The following is a 21,565-nucleotide window of genomic DNA, read 5'->3' on the forward strand; positions in this document are numbered from 1 at the left end:
TGTGTTGTCATGGACAGTGTTTCCTTTCAGAGGTGATGTGGTAGAATAGTTGCTCAAAGAGGAAATCTTTTTACCTTATATGAAAACCTCATTTTACTTAAAGGAACACGCCGACTTATTGGGAATTTAGGTTATTCACCGTAACCCCCAGAGTTAGACAAGTCGATACATACCCTTCTCATCTCCGTAAGTGCTGACGGATCCAGCGGCATCAGGCCAGCACAGAACATGCAGGTGAATGGTTCCAGCAATCCTACTGCTCCGAATAAGTGACAAAATAACACCAACATGTTCCTATTTACATGTTGTGATTTATTTAGTCACAGCGTGTACAAAAAACAACGTAACATGAGACACAGCCGTCTTCTAACTGTAAACAAAGCGGGAACTATATTCTCAGGCGGAAGAATATAGTACTTGGGCGGAGTGATATGCTTGCAGCAAGCCTCTCTGAGAATATAATTCCCGGTTTGTTTACTGTTAGAAGATGGCTGTGTCTCATGTTACGTTGTTTTTTGCTGTGACTGTACAAATCACAACATGTAAATAGGAACATGTTAGCGTTATTTTGTCACTTTTATCACAATTGGAGCAGTAGGCTAGTTGGAACCAGTTACCTGCAGGATCTGTGCTGGGCTAAGCTTAATGCTGGAGCCGTCAGACAGTGTTACAGCACGCACGGAGATGAGAAGGGTATGTATCGACTTGTCTTACTCTGGGGGTTACGGTGAATAAGCTAAATTCCCAATAAGTCGGCGTGTTCCTTTAAGCTAAATTTCAGAATGCATTTTTGATTAAGAGGACTATGTGATTTTGCCCAGCTTCTGTGATCTTTCAAAGCAATAATCTGCAACAGTAAATGAGCTATGTTGTCAGAAGATCAAAGATAGCCTTTTATTCACACAAAAAGTCTGACATATTATACTATGATGTTTTTATGACGTTTTATGACATACTATGTTAAATAACATAGTATGTTGTATACTATGATTTTTTTCCGACATACTATACTATGACTTTTTATGACTTTATTTCAACATACTATACTATGACTTTTTTAAGACTTGTTTTGACATACTATACTATGACTTTTATTGACATTTTCCGACATACTATACTATGACTTTTTATGACTTTATTTTGACATACTATACTATGAGTTTTTATGACTTTATTTCGACATACTATACTATGACTTTTTTAAGACTTTTTTGGACATACTATACTATGACTTTTTATGACTTTATTTTGACATACCATACTATGACTTTTTTAAGACTTTTTTCGAAATACTATACTATGACTTACTATGACTGTTGACTTTTTTCGACATACTATACTATGACATTTTATGACTTTTTTTCAACATACTATTCTATGACTTTTTTAAGACTTTTTTTACATACTATTATGACTTTTTCATCACATTTTTCCGACATTATATCCTATGACTTTTTTATGTTTTTTTTGACATTCTATACTATGACTTTTTAAAGACTTTATTTCAACATACTATACTATGAATTTTTAAAGACTTTTTTTGACATACTATATTATGACTTTTATTGACATTTTCCGACATACTATACTATGACTTTTTTAAGACTTTTTTTGACATACTATACTATGACTTTTATTGACATTTTCCGACATACTATACTATGACTTTTTATGACTTTATTTCGACCTACTATACTATGACTTTTTATGACTTTATTTCGACATACTATACTATGACTTTTTTAAGACTTTTTTGGACATACTATACTATGACTTTTTATGACTTTATTTTGACATACCATACTATGACTTTTTTAAGACTTTTTTCGAAATACTATACTATGACTTACTATGACTGTTGACTTTTTTCGACATACTATACTATGACATTTTATGACTTTTTTTCAACATATTATTCTATGACTTTTTTAAGACTTTTTTTACATACTATTATGACTTTTTCATCACGTTTTTCCGACATTATATCCTATGACTTTTATTGACATTTTTTGACATTCTATACTATGACTTTTTAAAGACTTTATTTCAACATACTATACTATGAATTTTTATGACTTTATTTCGACATACTATACTATGACTTTTTAAGACTTTTTTCGACATACTATACTATGAATTTTTATGACTTTATTTCGACATACTATACTATGACTTTTTAAGACTTTTTTCGACATACTATACTATGACTTTTTATGACTTTATTTCGACATACTATACTATGACTTTTTAAGACTTTTTTCGACATACTATACTATGACTTTTATTGACTTTTTTTACACACACTATACAATGACTTTTTATGACTTTATTTCAACATACTATACTATGACTTTTTTAAGACTTTTTTTGACATACTATACTATGACTTTTGTTGACATTTTCCGACATACTATACTATGACTTTTTATGACTTTATTTCGACATACTATACTATGACTTTTTTAAGACTTTTTTCGACATACTATACTATGACTTTTTATGACTTTATTTTGACATACCATCCTATGACTTTTTTAAGACTTTTTTTGACATACTATACTATGACTTACTATGACTTTTGACTTTTTTTTACACATACTATACTATGACTTTTTATGACTTTTTTCAACATACCATACTATGATTTTTATTGCTTTTATTTTTTACACATACTATACTAAGACTAACTATGACTTTTGACTTTTTTCAACATACATTACTATGACTTTTTATGACTTTATTTCAACATACTATACTATGACTTTTTTAAGACTTTTTTTGACATACTATACGATAACTTTTTATGACTATATTTCGACCTACTATACTATGACTTTTTATGACTTTATTTCGACATACTATACTATGACTTTTTAAGACTGTTTTCGACCTTACTATACTATGACTTTTATTGACTTTTTTTACACACACTATACTATGACTTTTTATGACTTTATTTCAACATACTATACTACGACTTTTTTAAGACATTTTTTGACATACTATACTATGACTTTTTATGACTTTATTTCGACATACTATACTATGACTTTTTTAAGACTTTTTTCAACATACTATACTATGACTTTTTATGACTTTATTTTAACATACCATACTATGACTTTTTTAAGACTTTTTTCGACATACTATACTATGACTTACTATGATTTTTGACCTTTTTTTACATATACTATACTATGACTTTTTATGACTTTTTTCAACATACTATTCTATGACTTTTTTTAAGACTTTTTTTACATACCATACTATAATTTTTATTGCTTTTATTTTTTACACATACTATACTAAGACTACTTTCGACATACTATACTGTGACTTTTGTTGACTTTTCTACACATATTATACTATGACTTTTTGTCATTTTTCTTCAACATACTATACTATGGCTTTTTTATCACTTTTTTAGACAACTATACTATGAATTTTCATTGATGATTTTCGACATAATATATACAATATTTTTTAAGACTTTTTTTCACATACTAAACTATGACATTTTTCAACATACTACACTATAACGCATTGACTTTTTTTCAACAATCTATACTATGGCCTTCATGACATTAAATCTAGACCTTTCAAAGGGGAATTAGCTCAAATGGTAGAGTGCTCGCTTAGCATGCGAGAGGTAGCAGGATCGATACCTGCATTCTCCAGAGGACTTTAGAATCTTCCCTGATTTTTGACTTGTGAACCCAATTAACTAAATCCTGCAACTATGCGTTAGTTGCTAGACAACCACATGTTGGGAGTGGTTTACGTCAACAAGAGATTGTTGTTCGGAGGTACTTAATACAATGTTGAAACTATTCTATAAAAGTTTTCCACATACAATACTATGATTTCTTTCAACATACTATGGGTTTTTTGTCATGCTACACTATTGCTTTTATATGACTTTTTCAACATACATTACTATGACTTTTTATGACTTTATTTCAACATACTATACTATGACTTTTTTAAGACTTTTTTTGACATACTATACTATGACTTTTATTGACATTTTCCGACTCACTTTACTATGACTTTTTATGACTTTATTTCGATATACTATACTATGACTTTTTTAAGACTTTTTTCGACATACTATACTATGACTTTTTATGACTTTATTTTGACATACCATACTATGACTTTTTTAAGACTTTTTTTGACATACTATACTATGACTTACTATGACTTTTGACTTTTTTTTACACATACTATACTATGACTTTTTATGACTTTTTTCAACATACTATTCTATGACTTTTTTTAAGACTTTTTTTTTACATACCATACTATGATTTTTATTGCTTTTATTTTTTACACATACTATACTAAGACTACTTTCGACATACTATACTGTGACTTTTGTTGACTTTTTTACACATACTATACTATGACTTTTTATCATTTTTCTTCGACATACTATACTATGGCTTTTTTATCACTTTTTTAGACAACTATACTATGAATTTTCATTGATGTTTTTCGACATAGTATATACAATATTTTTTAAGACTTTTTTCGACATACTATAAACTATGACATTTTTCAACATACTACACTATAACGCATTGACATTTTTTCAACAATCTATACTATGACCTTCATGACATTAAATCTAGCCCTTTCAAAGGGGAATTAGCTCAAATGGTAGAGCGCTCGCTTAGCATGCGAGATAGCAGGATCGATACCTACATTCTCCAGAGGACTTTAGAATCTTCTCTGATTTTGACTTGTGAACCCAATTAACTAAATCCTGCAACTATCGTTGGTTGCTAGACAACCACATGTTGGGAGTGGTTTACGTCAACAAGAGATTGTTGTTTGAGGTACTTAATACAATGTTGAAACTATTCTATAAAAGTTTTCCACATACAATACTATGACTTCTTTCAACATACTATGGGTTTTTTTTTGTCATACTACACTTTTGCTTTTATATGACTTTTTTCAACATACATTACTATGACTTTTTATGACTTTTTGAAACATACTATACTATGACTCCTTTGTTTTTTTTTTTTTACTTACTATAGTGATTTTTAAGACTTTTTTTTCGACTTACTATACTATAACTTTTTATGACTATATTTCGACCTACTATACTATGACTTTTTATGACTTTACTTCGACATACTATACTATGACTTTTTTAAGACTTTTTTAAACATACTATACTATGACTTTTTATGACTTTATTTTGACATACCATACTATGACTTTTTTAAGACTTTTTTCGACATACTATACTATGACTTACTATGACTTTTGACCTTTTTTTACATATACTATACTATGACTTTTTATGACTTTTTTCAACATACTATTCTATGACTTTTTTTAAGACTTTTTTTACATACCATACTATAATTTTTATTGCTTTTATTTTTTACACATACTATACTAAGACTACTTTCGACATACTATACTGTGACTTTTGTTGACTTTTCTACACATATTATACTATGACTTTTTGTCATTTTTCTTCAACATACTATACTATGGCTTTTTTATCACTTTTTTAGACAACTATACTATGAATTTTCATTGATGATTTTCGACATAATATATACAATATTTTTTAAGACTTTTTTTCACATACTAAACTATGACATTTTTCAACATACTACACTATAACGCATTGACTTTTTTTCAACAATCTATACTATGGCCTTCATGACATTAAATCTAGCCCTTTCAAAGGGGAATTAGCTCAAATGGTAGAGTGCTCGCTTAGCATGCGAGAGGTAGCAGGATCGATACCTGCATTCTCCAGAGGACTTTAGAATCTTCCCTGATTTTTGACTTGTGAACCCAATTAACTAAATCCTGCAACTATGCGTTAGTTGCTAGACAACCACATGTTGGGAGTGGTTTACGTCAACAAGAGATTGTTGTTCGGAGGTACTTAATACAATGTTGAAACTATTCTATAAAAGTTTTCCACATACAATACTATGATTTCTTTCAACATACTATGGGTTTTTTGTCATGCTACACTATTGCTTTTATATGACTTTTTCAACATACATTACTATGACTTTTTATGACTTTATTTCAACATACTATACTATGACTTTTTTAAGACTTTTTTTGACATACTATACTATGACTTTTATTGACATTTTCCGACTCACTTTACTATGACTTTTTATGACTTTATTTCGATATACTATACTATGACTTTTTTAAGACTTTTTTCGACATACTATACTATGACTTTTTATGACTTTATTTTGACATACCATACTATGACTTTTTTAAGACTTTTTTTGACATACTATACTATGACTTACTATGACTTTTGACTTTTTTTTACACATACTATACTATGACTTTTTATGACTTTTTTCAACATACTATTCTATGACTTTTTTTAAGACTTTTTTTTTACATACCATACTATGATTTTTATTGCTTTTATTTTTTACACATACTATACTAAGACTACTTTCGACATACTATACTGTGACTTTTGTTGACTTTTTTACACATACTATACTATGACTTTTTATCATTTTTCTTCGACATACTATACTATGGCTTTTTTAATCACTTTTTTAGACAACTATACTATGAATTTTCATTGATGTTTTTCGACATAGTATATAAAATATTTTTTAAGACTTTTTTCGACATACTATAAACTATGACATTTTTCAACATACTACACTATAACGCATTGACATTTTTTCAACAATCTATACTATGACCTTCATGACATTAAATCTAGCCCTTTCAAAGGGGAATTAGCTCAAATGGTAGAGCGCTCGCTTAGCATGCGAGAGATAGCAGGATCGATACCTACATTCTCCAGAGGACTTTAGAATCTTCTCTGATTTTGACTTGTGAACCCAATTAACTAAATCCTGCAACTATGCGTTAGTTGCTAGACAACCACATGTTGGGAGTGGTTTACGTCAACAAGAGATTGTTGTTTGGAGGTACTTAATACAATGTTGAAACTATTCTATAAAAGTTTTCCACATACAATACTATGACTTCTTTCAACATACTATGGGTTTTTTGTCATACTACACTTTTGCTTTTATATGACTTTTTTCAACATACATTACTATGACTTTTTATGACTTTTGAAACATACTATACTATGACTCCTTTGTTTTTTTTTACTTACTATAGTGACTTTTTTTAAGACTTTTTTCGACTTACTATACTATAACTTTTTATGACTATATTTCGACCTACTATACTATGACTTTTTATGACTTTACTTCGACATACTATACTATGACTTTTTTAAGACTTTTTTAAACATACTATACTATGACTTTTTATGACTTTATTTTGACATACCATACTATGACTTTTTTAAGACTTTTTTCGACATACTATACTATGACTTACTATGACTTTTGACCTTTTTTTACATATACTATACTATGACTTTTTATGACTTTTTTCAACATACTATTCTATGACTTTTTTTAAGACTTTTTTTACATACCATACTATAATTTTTATTGCTTTTATTTTTTACACATACTATACTAAGACTACTTTCGACATACTATACTGTGACTTTTGTTGACTTTTCTACACATATTATACTATGACTTTTTGTCATTTTTCTTCAACATACTATACTATGGCTTTTTTATCACTTTTTTAGACAACTATACTATGAATTTTCATTGATGATTTTCGACATAATATATACAATATTTTTTAAGACTTTTTTTCACATACTAAACTATGACATTTTTCAACATACTACACTATAACGCATTGACTTTTTTTCAACAATCTATACTATGGCCTTCATGACATTAAATCTAGCCCTTTCAAAGGGGAATTAGCTCAAATGGTAGAGTGCTCGCTTAGCATGCGAGAGGTAGCAGGATCAATACCTGCATTCTCCAGAGGACTTTAGAATCTTCTCTGATTTTTGACTTGTGAACCCAATTAACTAAATCCTGCAACTATGCGTTAGTTGCTAGACAACCACATGTTGGGAGTGGTTTACGTCAACAAGAGATTGTTGTTTGGAGGTACTTAATACAATGTTGAAACTATTCTATAAAAGTTTTCCACATACAATACTATGACTTCTTTCAACATACTATGGGTTTTTTGTCATACTACACTTTTGCTTTTATATGACTTTTTCAACATACATTACTATGACTTTTTATGACTTTTGAAACATACTATACTATGACTCCTTTGTTTTTTTTTACTTACTATAGTGACTTTTTTTAAGACTTTTTTCGACTTACTATACTATAACTTTTTATGACTATATTTCGACCTACTATACTATGACTTTTTATGACTTTATTTTGACATACTATACTATGACTTTTTAAGACTTTTTTCGACATACTATACTATGACTTTTATTGACTTTTTTTACACACACTATACTATGACTTTTTATGACTTTATTTCAACATACTATACTATGACTTTTTTAAGACTTTTTTTGACATACTATACTATGACTTTTGTTGACATTTTCCGACATACTATACTATGACTTTTTATGACTTTATTTCGACATACTATACTATGACTTTTTTAAGACTTTTTTCGACATACTATACTATGACTTTTTATGACTTTATTTTGACATACCATACTATGACTTTTTTAAGACTTTTTTTGACATACTATACTATGACTTACTATGACTTTTGACTTTTTTTTACACATACTATACTATGACTTTTTATGACTTTTTTCAACATACCATACTATGATTTTTATTGCTTTTATTTTTTACACATACTATACTAAGACTACTTTCGACATACTATACTGTGACTTTTGTTGACTTTTTTACACATACTATACTATGACTTTTTATCATTTTTCTTCGATATACTATACTATGGCTTTTTTATCACTTTTTTAGACAACTATACTATGAATTTTCATTGATGTTTTTCGACATAGTATATTCAATATTTTTTAAGACTTTTTTCGACATACTAAACTATGACATTTTTCAACATACTACACTATAACGCATTGACTTTTTTTCAACAATCTATACTATGACCTTCATGACATTAAATCCAAACCTTTCAAAGGGGAAGTAGCTCAAATGATAGAGCGCTCGCTTAGCATGCGAGAGGTAGCAGGATCAATATCTGCATTCTCCAGAGGACTTTAGAATCTTCTCTGATTTTGACTTGTGAACCCAATTAACTAAATCCTGCAACTATGCGTTAGTTGCTAGACAACCACATGTTGGGAGTGGTTTACGTCAACAAGAGATTGTTGTTCGGAGGTACTTAATACAATGTTGAAACTATTCTATAAAAGTTTTCCAAATACAATACTATGACTTCTTTCAACATACTATGGGTTTTTTGTCATACTACACTATTGCTTTTATATGACTTTTTTCAACATACATTACTATGACTTTTTATGACTTTATTTCAACATACTATACTATGACTTTTTTAAGACTTTTTTTGACATACTATACTATGACTTTTATTGACATTTTCCGACATACTTTACTATGACTTTTTATGACTTTATTTTGACATACTATACTATGACTTTTTTAAGACTTTTTTCGACATACTATATTATGAGTTTTTATGACTTTATTTCGACATACTATACTATTACTTTTTTAAGACTTTTTTGGACATACTATACTATGACTTTTTATGACTTTATTTTGACATACCATACTATGACTTTTTTAAGACTTTTTTCGAAATACTATACTATGACTTACTATGACTGTTGACTTTTTTCGACATACTATACTATGACTTACTATGACTCTTGACTTTTTTTTACACATACCATACCATGACTTTTTATGACTTTTTTCAACATACTATTCTATGATTTTTTTTAAAACTTTTTTTTACATACCATACTATGATTTTTATTGCTTTTATTTTTTACACATACTATACTAAGACTACTTTCGACATACTATACTGTGACTTTTGTTGACTTTTTTACACATACTATACTATGACTTTTTTATCATTTTTCTTCGACATACTATACTATGGCTTTTTTATCACTTTTTTATACATACTATACTATGACTTTTATTGACATTTTCCGACATACTTTACTATGACTTTTTATGACTTTATTTCGACATACTATACTATGACTTTTTTAAGACTTTTTTCGACATACTATACTATGACTTTTTATGACTTTATTTTGACATACCATACTATGACTTTTTTAAGACTTTTTTTGACATACTATACTATGACTTACTATGACTTCTGACTTTTTTTTAAACATACTATACTATGACTTTTTATGACTTTTTTCAACATACCATACTATGATTTTTATTGCTTTTATTTTTTACACATACTATACTAAGACTACTTTCGACATACTATACTGTGACTTTTGTTGACTTTTTTACACATACTATACTATGACTTTTTATGACTTTATTTCAACATACTATACTATGACTTTTTTGAGACTTTTTTTGACATACTATACTATGACTTTTATTGACAATTTCCGACATACTTTACTATGACTTTTTATGACTTTATTTTGACATACTATACTATGACTTTTTTAAGACTTTTTTCGACATACTATATTATGAGTTTTTATGACTTTATTTCGACATACTATACTATTACTTTTTTAAGACTTTTTTGGACATACTATACTATGACTTTTTATGACTTTATTTTGACATACCATACTATGACTTTTTTTTGACATACTATATATACTATGACTTACTATGACTTTTGACTTTTTTTTACACATACTATACTATGACTTTTTATGACTTTTTTCAACATACTATTCTATGACTTTTTTTAAGACTTTTTTTTACATACCATACTATGATTTTTATTGCTTTTATTTTTTACACATACTATACTAAGACTACTTTCGACATACTATACTGTGACTTTTGTTGACTTTTTTACAGATACTATACTATGACTTTTTATAATTTTTCTTCGACATACTATACTATGGCTTTTTTATCACTTTTTTAGACAACTATACTATGAATTTTCATTGATGTTTTTCGACATAGTATATACAATATTTTTTAAGACTTTTTTCGACATACTAAACTATGACATTTTTCAACATATTACACTATAACGCCTTGACTTTTTTCAACAATCTATACTATGACCTTCATGACATTAAATCTAGCCCTTTCAAAGGGGAATTAGCTCAAATGGTAGAGCGCTCGCTTAGCATGCAAGAGGTAGCAGGATTGATACCTGCATTCTCCAGAGGACTTTAGAATCTTCTCTGATTTTGACTTGTGAACCCAATTAACTAAATCCTGCAACTATGCGTTAGTCGCTAGACAACCACATGTTGGGAGTGATTTACGTCAACAAGAGATTGTTGTTCGGAGGTACTTAATACAATGTTGAAACTATTCTATAAAAGTTTTCCACATACAATACTATGACTTCTTTCAACATACTATGGGTTTTTTGTCATACTACACTATTGCTTTTATATGACTTTTTTCAACATACATTACTATGACTTTTTATGACTTTATTTCAACATACTATACTATGACTTTTTTAAGACTTTTTTTGACATACTATACTATGACTTTTATTGACATTTTCCGACATACTTTACTATGACTTTTTACGACTTTATTTTGACATACTATACTATGACTTTTTTAAGACTTTTTTCGACATACTATATTATGAGTTTTTATGACTTTATTTCGACATACTATACTATGACTTTTTTAAGACTTTTTTGGACATACTATACTATGACTTTTTATGACTTTATTTTGACATACCATACTGTGACTTTTTTAAGACTTTTTTCGAAATACTATACTATGACTTACTATGACTGTTGACTTTTTTCAACATACTATACTATGACTTACTATGACTTTTGACTTTTTTTTACACATACCATACCATGACTTTTTATGACTTTTTTCAACATACTATTCTATGACTTTTTTAAGACTTTTTTTTACATACCATACTATGATTTTTATTGCTTTTATTTTTTACACATACTATACTAAGACTACTTTCGACATACTATACTGTGACTTTTGTTGACTTTTTTACACATACTATACTATGACTTTTTATCATTTTTCTTCGACATACTATACTATGGCTTTTTTATCACTTTTTTAGACAACTATACTATGAATTTTCATTGATGTTTTTCGACATAGTATATACAATATTTTTTAAGACTTTTTTCGACATACTAAACTGACATTTTTCAACATACTACACTATAACGCATTGACTTTTATTCAACAATCTATACTATGACCTTCATGACATTAAATCCAAACCTTTCAAAGAGGAATTAGCTCAAATGGTAGAGCGCTTGCTTAGCATGCGAGAGGTAGCAGGATCGATACCTGCATTCTCCAGAGGACTTTAGAATCTTCTCTGATTTTGACTTGTGAACCCAATTAACTAAATCCTGCAACTATGCGTTAGTTGCTAGACAACCACATGTTGGGAGTGGTTTACGTCAACAAGAGATTGTTGTTCGGAGGTACTTAATACAATGTTGAAACTATTCTATAAAAGTTTTCCACATACAATACTATGACTTCTTTCAACATACTATGGGTTTTTGTCATACTACACTATTGCTTTTATATGACTTTTTTCAACATACATTACTATGACTTTTTATGACTTTATTTCAACATACTATACTATGACTTTTTTAAGACTTTTTTTGACATACTATACTATGACTTTTATTGACATTTTCCGACATACTTTACTATGACTTTTTATGACTTTATTTTGACATACTATACTATGACTTTTTTAAGACTTTTTCAACATACTATATTATGAGTTTTTATGACTTTATTTCGACATACTATACTATTACTTTTTTAAGACTTTTTTGGACATACTATACTATGACTTTTTATGACTTTATTTTGACATACCATACTATGACTTTTTTAAGACTTTTTTCGAAATACTATACTATGACTTACTATGACTGTTGACTTTTTTCGACATACTATACTATGACTTACTATGACTCTTGACTTTTTTTTACACATACTATACTATGACTTTTTATGACTTTTTTCAACATACTATTCTATGATTTTTTTTAAGACTTTTTTTTACATACCGTACTATGATTTTTATTGCTTTTATTTTTTACACATACTATACTAAGACTACTTTCGACATACTATACTGTGACTTTTGTTGACTTTTTTACACATACTATACTATGACTTTTTATCATTTTTCTTCGACATACTATACTATGGCTTTTTTATCACTTTTTTATACATACTATACTATGACTTTTATTGACATTTTCCGAAATACTTTACTATGACTTTTTATGACTTTATTTCGACATACTATACTATGACTTTTTTAAGACTTTTTTCGACATACTATACTATGACTTTTTATGACTTTATTTTGACATACCATACTATGACTTTTTTTTGACATACTATATATACTATGACTTACTATGACTTTTGACTTTTTTTTACACATACTATACTATGACTTTTTATGACTTTTTTCAACATACTATTCTATGACTTTTTTTAAGACTTTTTTTTACATACCATACTATGATTTTTATTGCTTTTATTTTTTACACATACTATACTAAGACTACTTTCGACATACTATACTGTGACTTTTGTTGACTTTTTTACAGATACTATACTATGACTTTTTATAATTTTTCTTCGACATACTATACTATGGCTTTTTTATCACTTTTTTAGACAACTATACTATGAATTTTCATTGATGTTTTTCGACATAGTATATACAATATTTTTTAAGACTTTTTTCGACACACTAAACTATGACATTTTTCAACATATTACACTATAACGCCTTGACTTTTTTCAACAATCTATACTATGACCTTCATGACATTAAATCCAAACCTTTCAAAGGGGAATTAGCGCAAATGGTAGAGCGCTCGCTTAGCATGTGAGAGGTAGCAGGATCGATACCTGCATTCTCCAGAGGACTTTAGAATCTTCTCTGATTTTGACTTGTGAACCCAATTAACTAAATCCTGCAACTATGCGTTAGTCGCTAGACAACCACATGTTTGTTTTACGTCAACAAGTTCGATTACGTCAACAAGAGATTGTTGTTCGGAGGTACTTAATACAATGTTGAAACTATTCTATAAAGGTTTTCCACCTACAATACTATGATTTCTTTCAACATACTATGGGTTTTTTGTCATACTACACTATTGCTTTTATATGACTTTTTTCAACATACATTACTATGACTTTTTATGACTTTATTTCAACATACTATACTATGACTTTTTTAAGACTTTTTTTGACATACTATACTATGACTTTTTTAAGACTTTTTTCGACATACTATATTATGAGTTTTTATGACTTTATTTCGACATACTATACTATGACTTTTTTAAGACTTTTTTGGACATACTATACTATGACTTTTTATGACTTTATTTTGACATACCATACTATGACTTTTTTAAGACTTTTTTCGAAATACTATACTATGACTTACTATGACTGTTGACTTTTTTCGACATACTATACTATGACTTACTATGACTTTTGACTTTTTTTTCCAATACCATACCATGACTTTTTATGACTTTTTTCAACATACTATTCTATGACTTTTTTAAGACTTTTTTTTACATACCATACTATGATTTTTATTGCTTTTATTTTTTACACATACTATACTAAGACTACTTTCGACATACTATACTGTGACTTTTGTTGACTTTTTTACACATACTATATTATGACTTTTTATCATTTTTCTTCGACATACTATACTATGGCTTTTTTATCCCTTTTTTAGACAACTATACTATGAATTTTTATTGATGTTTTTCGACATAGTATATACAATACTTTTTAAGACTTTTTTCGACATACTAAACTATGACATTTTTCAACATACACTATAACGCATTGACTTTTTTCAACAATCTATACTATGACCTTCATGACATTAAATCCAAACTTTTCAAAGAGGAATTAGCTCAAATGGTAGAGCACTCGCTTAGCATGCGAGAGGTAGCAGGATCAATACCTGCATTCTCCAGAGGACTTTAGAACTTGTGACCCAATTAACTAAATCCTGCAACTATGCGTTAGTTGCTAGACAACCACATGTTGGGAGTGGTTTACATCAACAAGAGATTGTTGTTTGGAGGTACTTAATACAATGTTGAAACTATTCTATAAAAGTTTTCCACATACAATACTATGACTTCTTTCAACATACTATGGTTTTTTTTGTCATACTACACTATTGCTTTTATATGACTTTTTTCAACATACATTACTATGACTTTTTATGACTTTTGAAACATACTATACTATGACTACTTTGTTTTTATTTGACTTACTATAGTGACTTTTTTTAAGACTTTTTTTCGACTTACTATACTATAACTTTTTATGACTATATTTCGACTTACTATACTCTGACTTTTTATGACTTTATTTCAACATACTATACTATGACTTTTTTAAGACTTTTTTTGACATACTATACTATGACTTTTATTGACATTTTTCGACATACTATACTATGACTTTTATTGACTTTATTTCAACATTCTATACTATGACTTTTGACTTTTTTTACACATACTATACTATGACATTTTTCGACATACTATACTATGACTTTTATTTACTTTATTTCAACATTCTATACTATGACTTTTGACTTTTTTTACACATCTATACTATGACGTTTTCCCGACATACTATGCTATGACTTTTTTAAGACTTTTTTTGACATACTATACTATGACTTACTATGACATACTATACTATGACTTACTATGACTTTTGACTTTTTTTTCACATACTATCCTATGACGTTTTCCCGACATACTATACTATGACTTTTTAAGAATTTTTTTGACATACTATAGTATGACTTTTATTGACTTTTTTTTTACACATACTATACTATGGCTTTTTTTGACTTTTTTTACACATACTATACTATGACTTTTTATGACTTTATTTCGACATACTATACTATGACTTTTTAAGACTTTTTTCGAAATACTACACTTAGACTTTTATTGACATTTTTCGACATACTATACTATGACTTTTTATGAATTTATTTCAACATTCTATACTATGACTTTTGACTTTTTTTACACATACTATACTATGACGTTTTCCCGACATACTATACTATGACTTTTTATGACTATTTCGACATACTATACTATAACATTTTTAAGACTTTTTTCGACATACTCTACTATGACTTACTATGACATACTATACTATGACTTACTATGACTTTTGACTTTTTTTACACATACTATACTATGACGTTTTCCCGACATACTATACTATGACTTTTTAAGACTTTTTTTGACATACTATACTATGACTTTTATTGACTTTTTTTACACATACTATACTATGACGTTTCCCAACATACTATACTATGACTTTTTAAGAATTTTTTCGACATACTATACTATGACTTTTATAGACTTTTTTTACACATACTATACTATGACTTTTATTGACTTTTTCCCAACATACTATACTATGACTTTTTATGGCTTTATTTCAACATACTATACTATGACTTTTTTAAGACTTTTTTCGACATACTATACTATGATATTTATGACTTTTTTCAACATACTATTCTATGACTTTTTTTAAGACTTTTTTTACATACGATGACTTTTTCATCACATTTTTCCGACATTATATCCTATGACTTTTTTGTTTTTTTTGACATTCTATACTATGACGTTTTCTCGACATACTATACTATGACTTTTTATGACTTTATTTCGACATACTATACTTTGACTTTTTAAGACTTTTTTCGACATACTATACTATGACTTTTATTGACTTTTTTTACACATACTATACTATGACTTTTTATGACTTTATTTCAACATACTATACTATGACTCACTATGACTTTTGACTTTTTTTACACATACTATACTATGACTTTTATTGACATTTTCCGACATACTATATTATGACTTTTTATGACTTTATTTCGACATACTATACTATGACTTTTTTAAGACTTTTTTCGGCATACTATGCTATAACTATTTATGACTTTATTTTAACACTTTTTTCGACATATTATAGTATGACTCACTATGACTTTTGACTTTTTTTACACATACTATACTTTTTATGACTTTTTTTCAACATACTATTCTATGACGTTTTTTAAGACTTTTTTTTACATACCATACTATGATTTTTATTGCATTTATTTTTTACACATACTATACTATGACTTTTGTTGACTTTTTTACACATACTATACTATGACTTTTTATCATTTTTCTTCGACATACCATACTATGATTTTTATTGCTTTTATCTTTTACACATACTATACTATGGCTTTGTTATCACTTTTTTAGACAACTATACTATGAATTTTCATTGATGTTTTTCGACATAATATATACAATATTATTTAAGACTTTTTTCAACATACTAAACTATGACATTTTTCAATATTCCTAACACTATAACACATTGACTTTTTTTTCAACAATCTATACTATGACCTTCATGACATTAAATCCATCCCTTTTAAAGGGGAATTAGCTGAACTGGTAGCGCGCTCGTTTAGCATGTGAGAGGTAGCAGGATCGATACCTGCATTCTCCAGAGAACTTTGGAATCTTCTCTGATTTTGACTTGTGAACCCAATTAAACTAAATCCTGCAACTATGCGTTAGTTGCTAGACAACCACATGTTGGGAGTGGTTTACGTCAACAAGAGATTGGTGTTCGGAGATACTTAATACAATGTCGAAACTATTCTATAGAAGTTTTCCACATACAATACTATGACTTCTTTCCACATACTATACTTTATTCAACATACAGTACTATGACTTTTTATGACTTTTGAAACATACTATACTCCTTTATGTTTTTTTTTTACTTACTATACTATAACTTTTTATGACTATATTTCGACCTAATATACTATGACTTTTTAGGACTTTTTTCGACATACTATACTATGACTTTTTTATTTTTCAACATTATACATTATGTCTTTTTTATGACTTTTTTTGGAAGTACTATGCTATGACATTTTAAGACTCTTTCAACATACTATACTATAGCCTTTTATGACTTTTTTTCAACATACTATTCTTTGACTTTTTTAAGACTTTTTTCGACATACTGTACTATATTATGACTTTTTATTATTATTCCAACTATACTATGACATTTTTTTTTTTTTTTTTTACACATACTATAAGACTACTTTCGATAAACTATACTGTAACTTTTTATGACTTTTGCAACATACTATACTATGACTCCTTTATGGCTTTTTTTGACTTAGTATACTGACTTTTTGTAAGATTTTTTTCGACTTACTATTCTATAGCTTTTTATGACTATATTTCGACATACTATACTATGACTTTTATTGCCTTTTTTACAGATACTATACTAAGACTTTTTTCGACACATTATACTGACTTTTTATAATTTTTTTCAAAATTATACACTAAGACTTTTTTAATCACGTTTTTCAACATACTATACTATGACTATTTAGATATTTTTGACATTTATACTATGACTTTTTTATGACTTTTTTAAGATTTTTTTTGACATACTATTCTATGACTTTGTTCGACATATTGTACTGTGATTTTTTATAATGTTTTATATATATATATATATATATATATATACTATGACTTGTTTTCGAAGTACTTTTCGACAGACTATACTATGACTTTATGGCTTTTTTTGACTTAGTATACTGACTTACTAATCTATAGCTTTTTATGACTATATTTCGACATACTATACTATGACATTTACAGATACTATACTAAGACTTTTTTCGACACATTATACAGTGACTTTTTATCATTTTTTTCAACATTATACACTAAGACTTTTTATCACGTTTTTCAACATACTATACTATGACTTTTTTAGATTTTTTCGACATTTATACTATGACTCTTTGATGACTTTTTTCAACAAACTATAGTATGATTTCTTTAAGACTTTTTTCTACATACTATACTATTACTTTTTATTATTATTCCAACATACTATACTATGACCTTATAGGCTTTTTTTCGACAGACTATACTATGACTTCATTGAGACTTTTATTGCTTTTTTTTTACACATACTATATTATTATACTATACTATTATACTATACTAAGACTACTTTTGACATACGATACTGTGACTTTTCTTGACTTTTACAACATACTATACTATGACTCCTTTATGGCTTTTTTTGACTTACTATACTGACTTTTTGTAAGAATTGTTTCGACTTACTAATCTATAGCTTTTTATGACTATATTTCGACATACGAATTGACTATGACTTTTTATTGACTTTTTTACACATACTATACTATGACTTTTGACACATTATACACTAAGACTTTATCACTTTTTTGACATACAATACTATGACTTTTTTATTTTTTCGACATCATACACTGACTTTTTTCGACATACTATATTATGACTTTTTATGACTTTTTTTCGACATACTATACTATGACTTTTTATTACATTTTCACCATACCATGCTATGACTTTTTAGACTTTCTTTCGACAGACTATACTATGAATTTTTTAATCACTTTTTTTATTTACTATACCATGACATTTTTGTGGCTTTTTTCAACATACTATACTGACTTTTTTCAACATACTATACTATGACTTTTTATCACTTTCATCGACCTACTATATAAAGACTTTTTATCACATTTTTTACTGACTATAATACAACTTTTTATTACTTTTCGACATAAAATACAATTACTTTTTTCAACATACTGTACTATGACTTTTTTATCACTTTATTGACATACTATACTATATTATTCAACATACTATACTATGACTTTTTTATTACTTTTTTCGACATAATATACAATGACTGTTTTCAACATACTGTACTATGGCTTTTTTAATCACGTTTTTCGACATGCTATAGTATAGCTTTTTTCAATATTCTATACTATGATTTTTTTATCCCTTTTATAACATACTTTACTGTGACTCTTTTATGCTTTTTCATGGCATACTATAGTATGACTTTTATTACATACTATACTACGATGTTTTGGGGCTTTTCCCTTTATTTGATAATGACAGTGGATAGACAGGAAAGGGAGGAAAATAAGAGAGGGGATGACACACAGCACTGGGTGAATTAGAGGCCGTCCCAATATTTTGACTATTCATTAGATACTTCATCATTACTTTTTATACTATGATTTTTACATGTCATACTACACCATGACTTTTATGATGGTTTATGACATTCTATATTATTACTTTTTGAATTTTTATGACATACTATACTATGTCTTTTTATGAAGTTTGTGACATACTATATTACGGTTTATGACTTTTTTATGACAAATTATATATACTACGACGTTTTTATGACGTGTTGTGACATACTATGTTATTACTTTTAAAGACTTTTTATGACATACTATTGTGATGAGGAGCAGGGGATAGTGGACCCAAATGCAGGGAGAGGCAGGCAGGCAGGAGATGGTTTGAGCTTGAGGATTTAATAATAAAAAAATGGCAATACAGAGACTGGAAAGGTACCCTGAAAAACTCAGAGGGAAAACTCACAAAGACACAGGGAGAAATAAAAAAAAGGCAACAGGCTACAGCACGTGGAATGGACCAGGACACAAAAGTAACAGGGCACAGATTCAAAACGATCTGACAAGCCACAAAGGGAAACACAGGGGCTAAATAAACTAGGTAACGAGCAAACACAGGATAGGTGACACCAGGGCTGGGGAACAGGTGGAGCACATTAGACAATCACACAGGCGGGAAAACACAGGAAGTAAAACTAGACGAGACAAGACAGAAAACCAGACTATCAAAATAAAACAGGAACCAGAAATAATCACCAACGAACAGGAATACACAATACAAACAAGAATACACAGTTAAAACAGGATAAACAGAAACACACAATGAACAGGGGAATAAGGAACAGAAATATACACATCAGAGAACAGAAATATACACAACAGGAATATACAAAACCAGAGAATATATAAAACAGGAAAATAACAAAATAACAACAGGCAACAGAAATGTCCAAACCATCACAACTATGCTATAACATTTTCATGCCATACTATACTGTGACTTTTCATAACATATTTAGTATGATATTTTTATGATATACTTTTTACAATTTACTATATATATATATATTTTTTTTTTTACATACATGGATGTGTGTGTGTGTGTGTGTGTGTGTGTGTGTGTGTGTGTGTGTGTGTGTGTGTGTGTGTATGTGTGCAGAGCTGCACATCTAATTCAAAATGTACCCAAAGCCCAACACTTTACCGTGTGAAAGGGTTTAACACTGTGTGCAGAGTACAACATGGATGTTGGCTCATATTAATACAAGTGTAGTTGCTTTAGGGTAAATGACACACACACCCACCCACCCACCGACACACACACAAACACACACACACACACACAC

General features: G+C 28.3%; 5 non-coding genes across 5 annotated transcripts; all 5 read left to right on the plus strand.

The window, feature by feature from the left end:
- Positions 1-3,604: 3,604 nt before the first annotated feature.
- Positions 3,605-3,677, plus strand: trnaa-agc (transfer RNA alanine (anticodon AGC)). The gene has a single exon. It is a non-coding gene; the product is annotated as a tRNA-Ala (tRNA).
- Positions 3,678-5,714: 2,037 nt separating this feature from the next.
- trnaa-agc (transfer RNA alanine (anticodon AGC)) lies at positions 5,715-5,787 on the plus strand. Its single transcript has one exon. It is a non-coding gene; the product is annotated as a tRNA-Ala (tRNA).
- A 968-nt stretch (positions 5,788-6,755) lies between these two features.
- Positions 6,756-6,828, plus strand: trnaa-agc (transfer RNA alanine (anticodon AGC)). Its single transcript has one exon. It is a non-coding gene; the product is annotated as a tRNA-Ala (tRNA).
- A 994-nt stretch (positions 6,829-7,822) lies between these two features.
- On the plus strand, positions 7,823-7,895 carry trnaa-agc (transfer RNA alanine (anticodon AGC)). The gene has a single exon. It is a non-coding gene; the product is annotated as a tRNA-Ala (tRNA).
- A 7,127-nt stretch (positions 7,896-15,022) lies between these two features.
- trnaa-agc (transfer RNA alanine (anticodon AGC)) lies at positions 15,023-15,095 on the plus strand. The gene has a single exon. It is a non-coding gene; the product is annotated as a tRNA-Ala (tRNA).
- The last annotated feature ends 6,470 nt before the right edge of the window (positions 15,096-21,565 follow it).

Source organism: Perca flavescens, chromosome 20, assembly GCF_004354835.1.
Source record: "Perca flavescens isolate YP-PL-M2 chromosome 20, PFLA_1.0, whole genome shotgun sequence".
Lineage (NCBI taxonomy): Eukaryota > Metazoa > Chordata > Actinopteri > Perciformes > Percidae > Perca > Perca flavescens.